This window comes from Mus caroli, chromosome 2, assembly GCF_900094665.2.
Source record: "Mus caroli chromosome 2, CAROLI_EIJ_v1.1, whole genome shotgun sequence".
NCBI lineage: Eukaryota > Metazoa > Chordata > Mammalia > Rodentia > Muridae > Mus > Mus caroli.
In genome coordinates, this window is record NC_034571.1 from 70,618,067 (window position 1) to 70,623,073 (window position 5,007).

The following is a 5,007-nucleotide window of genomic DNA, read 5'->3' on the forward strand; positions in this document are numbered from 1 at the left end:
ACACACACACACACACACACACACACACACACACACCCGCTGCTGGGGACCTCTGGTGAGATCGGCATGGTGTCAAGATCATGTGACACAGCAATGTTCCTTACCTCATGTTTCTAGGAAGCAGAAAGAAGGGGCGAGGGACAAGGACTCTTCCTGGGGTGCACTCTGGTGGCCCACTTCCCCCGTCAGGCCCTGCCTCCCGCGCTTCCATTACCTCTCAACTCTGCATGCTGATTTTGGAGGTATCAGTTGATTAAGCTATTGGTGGAGACAGAAACCTTATGATCCAGTCACTTCCCCAAAGTCCCAGGTCTGAACGTTGCTTTCCGTGGGAACCAGACCCTCAGTACACAGCCTCTTGTGGGTCTATCTAGCACCCAGACCATAGCGATCACGCATTTCCACAATGGACCCCATCTATGAAAACAGTGAACGTATGCGTGCATGGTGTAGGTAGTCAGCTTTCTGGGCCTACATTTAAAAATAAAGATCATTGGTTAGAATTTCTTTATAGACATTATAAAAAGGCTTTATTACACTGATTTAGCTTAGCATCATCTCCACATGCCAAGAACTTGCTACCGTGCTCTCTATCTAGGACCTTAAAAAAAGATAATTATACCACAACTGACCACTTTTGGTCACCACTTATAGGGGATCATTTAGTGACCACTGTCCTTCACAGGTTCTGCCCTTGACCATCCATATACTGAGCATCTGCAGCACAAGGCTTTCTAATATAAGCCAATGTACTCAAGTACATATATGTTAGTGTCATGGTGGGAACACAGGCACATATGCTACTCCCAGAATTTGTTATTCTACAACATTCGCCCTGGGAGACGGTAATCTAGTCAGGCATCCAAAGGGGCAGATTTCCTCTCCTCCCATTAGAAAGTTCTAGAAAGTTCAGTGTGCTCTCCAGTCTTCTGGGAAACAATCACCTGTGTTTGGGATGTGGTTCACCTCTCAGCTGGGTACCAGAAGTACAATTGCCAAATTCCTGTGTGTGTGTGCGCATGTGTGTGTTGACCCCTGGGAGGGTGTAAAATGACTCTTTCCCAGAGGTCAAATATCAAGAGATTCTGCATATTAAATATTTACATTACAATTCATAACAGTAGCAAATTTACAGTTACAAAGTAGCAAGAAAATAATCTTATGGTGGTGGGGGTGGGGGGTGTCACCACAACATGAGGCACTGTGTTAAAAGGCTGCAGCATTAGGGAGTTTGGGAACCACGGCTTTTAGAGATTATATTGGAGGGTGTTGAGGGTGCCTGCCTGAAATCCTAGCGCTCAGGTAGTGGAAGGAGGAGGATCATGAATTCAAGGCCAACCCCTCTGAGCTGTCCCCACAAGCCATAAAGGGGCTGGTGACATGCCTCAGTGGGTAAGCGTGCTTGCCACGAAGTCTGGTGACCTGAGCCTGAGCCCTAGTACTCACATGATGGAAGGAGAGAACAGACTCTCACAAGTTCTCTATGGACTTCTACACAGGCCTGTGGCATGTACACAGGGACACACACACAAGCATGCACAGTCTATTGTTAAAAAAATTTAAATAACTTTTAAAAAGTAGCAGCAGATATATTAATTAATATCTGATCTGCCAGTTGGTACTTTATGGAGGATTAGTTATATTATTTCTTTAAATGCTTTTGTGCATCAAAATGAAGACAAATTGTAGCTTCCTTTAAAAAAAAAGATTTATTTATTATTATTCATTAGTACACTGTAGCTGTCTTCAGATGCACCAGAAGAGGGTGTCAGATTTCATTATGGGTGGTTGTGAGCCACCATGTGGTTGCTGGGATTTGAAGTCAGGACCTTTGGAAGAGCAATCAATGCTCTCAACCGCTGAGCCATCTCACCAGCCCAAATTGTGGCTTCCGTAATAGTCTTTCTAGCATTAAGTATTAGATATATCCTCTTACTATTTTTTCTTTAGGAAGTTTTATCTTCCAAGTTATAAACAGATTTTTTTTTTATTTTCAAAAAATTTTGCTAATAAATTTAATTAAAATTTAAATTAATTCATTAGAAATACAATATACTACTACTAATAATAATAATAAACTAGAATGACAAATGGACAAACGACAGCATATGTTCAGAAGTACTTTTATAACATGAGGCCCATGTCTGGACTTGCTGTCCTGATTCGGGTTCCCAAGGCTGAGTGAGATGACATGCCAGCTCCACAGAGCCTGAGGACCTTCTGTTAACTCAGAGCAGCATTTTAACATGTGTTATTTTGTTGACAGTAACATTAAGCCAAAAGGCGAACAAGGATGGAGAGCTCTACTTACAAAGTAAATAAGCTAAATTCAAAGTTTCAAAAGTGAAAGTGAGTTTCACGAGATGTAGAAAGCACCAACCCCTACTCCTTCCCCTGCCCCCCTCCCAGATCACAGACATGTGCCACCATGCCTGGGGCTGCAGAGCTGATTGTTCAACTGAACTGAGGACTTCGTGTATGTCAGTCAAACACTCTACCAACGGAGCTACATGTCCCACCCTTAGTTGTTTGTTTCTAAGATTTATTTTTATTTTTTGTGCGGTTATTTTGCCTGCGTGTACGCCTGCGTGTACGCCTGCACATTGTGTGCATGCAGTGCCTGCATAGGCCAGAAGAGGGCATCAGATCTTCTGGAGGCGGAGTTACTGATAGCTGTGAGCTGCTACTTGTGTGCTGGGAATTGAACTGAGGACCTCTGGAAGAGCAGCCAGAGCTCTAAACTGCTGAGCCATCTCTCCAGCCTGTAGTTTTAGCCAAGGCTTTAAAATAAAAGCTACAAAATAGATTTAATTTACAGTTATTTCTTTAGGAGGAGGTTATTCAGGCCTGTGAGTCATGCAGCATGATTAACAACGTTTACTAATTAAATACACATAGCATTCATTTGTATACTACTGGGGTTTTGTACTGAACTTCATCAAAATCAATTACTTACCATACCAAATTATTTTATATAAAATTTTAGATTAAACAGTTTCTGCCTTAGAACCCATTAAAAAGAATTACCTTGTACATGGTCAATTGCATTATTTTCTCCTGCCTGCTCAAGAATGTGTGTGAGATTTCCCCTTTGCCTATTTAGACTGTGTAGCTGAGGAATGTTTTTCTGTTGGCCTTGTGTTTACTTTAGATTCTTATATCTTCCTTATTTAGCTTTCTCTTATTTTATTCCTATAAAACAAAGACCAGCCTTCACGTTACTCAAAGGTAAACTGGCTTGATACCAATTCTTCTTTTGATTACCTTCATTACTATAGCTTTAACTGTTTGTCTTTGAGACGCCTTGGCCACTTGCCACCACCAAACGTCAAATTTTTTACAGACCTTTTACTTACGGATGTACTGTCTCCTGTCCTGTATGTGTTACCACACGAGAGCAGCTGTCAGACGTCAGTGTTCACCAAAGTGATCTGGGCTAGTTCTTTGAACACGGATTTTGATTTAGTGGATCTGGGATGAAGCCGGAGAACTAATATTTCTTCCTGTGTGCGAGCACCTGTGTAAGCACGCGTGGGGCCAGATGCTGCCCCTGGGTGGTCTCAATTGTTCTTCACTTTATTTTTTTTTTTTTGAGAGATGGCGTCATCTCACTGATGGTAGCCCTTACGGATTTGACTAGCCTCACTGGTTGGTCAGTGAGCCTCAGGAGTCCTCCTGTCTCTCTGAGATTTCAGGTATTACCTCTGAAGCTGCCTTGTGCATGGATATGGGGAGCTGAGCTCAGGCCACCGCAAGCTCTGAAAGACAAAGCCACCTGTCCTGCCCCAGCAGAATTTATGATTCAAACAAATTCCTAAAACTGCCGACGCTTCCTTCTGCTCCACGCATCGTCTTCAGGCAACAAGTCTTGGGGAACTTTTAAAATAGTACCGACATTGGGGTTCTGCTATCCAGATATTCGAATGTAATAGGTATTAGGTATGGCCTTGTTATTTGAAAATATTTCCCTTGCTATTCAACCAGTATTGGAAAAATGAGATAAAACAACAAAACAAAGCAGTCAGTCAGCGTCAGCATGCCTCTGGCCTGCCTCCCTGCCCCTTCTTACCTCTTCCTGAGCGTTCTGCCTTCTGGCAACTGTGATAGCTCATCCGGTACAGGGCCTCCTGGCCAAGCCGGACTTACTTGAGTTTGACCCCTGGGACTCACTGGGCCCTACACGGTAGAGAACTGGCGACTGAAGTTTGCCTCTGAGTTCCACGGTGTTGTTTTCTGACTTCTAGATGCAGCGTAGCAACCACCCCTCACGCACCCCTAGAAATACAACGCATGGGATTTTAAATTGTGTTTTAAAAACTCCTTCTATTGACACTTATTTATTCAGAACCTCTAATGGGAAAGGCATTGTGCAAAAATCAAGGAACTGGGGTGATAAAGGTAAGGATCTCTTCTTTAGGAATTTACTGTAGCGCAGAGGAGACACACCCGTCCACGTAAGCAGAGGCAATATAATAAACGGTAAAGCCCACGTGAGCCACGTGTTTGAAAAAAAATGAGCCAGATGACATATTATTAAAAATACCAAAAGAAGAAGTGATGTACGGATGAGGAAGCATAATGGGGGAGTGCTCTCTACATAATGCAGTGCTGGAATGGAATATTTATATTAGAGTGCAGTACAGGAAAATCTTGAAAGGCACTTTGGGGCCAAATCCCAACAGACAATGGTAAAAGCATTGGATGGTATTTTGTTTTGTTTCTTACATCAATAGAGCAATGATGTGCGCAGAGAAGCACTATGGGGTTCGGTACGGCAGGAACTGGTAGGATGGATGGGAAGAGAAAAACATTTAAGAACCTTCTTTTGATACCAGAGAGACCTCCCTGAACTCTGAGTAATTATAAAACTGAGACTTTGAATGACAAGGGAAAGGGTTTAACTGGGATGATGGCATTTGATGTCATAATCTGTAGGGGTATTTTAAAATATTAATTTTAAACATCTTTGGGAACCCCTGGACTCAACCTGCCTTTGGCTAGAACTTG

General features: G+C 42.7%; 1 long non-coding RNA gene across 1 annotated transcript in view; it reads right to left on the reverse strand.

Moving 5' to 3' along the window:
- The window catches only part of LOC110290317, a 9,813-nt gene extending 5,548 nt beyond the window's left edge, over nt 1-4,265 (reverse strand). The window contains exons 1-2 of the long non-coding RNA XR_002377417.2: nt 4,070-4,265; nt 215-417 (exon numbers count right to left, since the gene is read on the reverse strand). This is a non-coding gene — a long non-coding RNA (uncharacterized LOC110290317). The remainder of the gene's footprint in view (nt 1-214; nt 418-4,069) is intronic.
- Between the last annotated feature and the right edge of the window lie 742 nt (nt 4,266-5,007).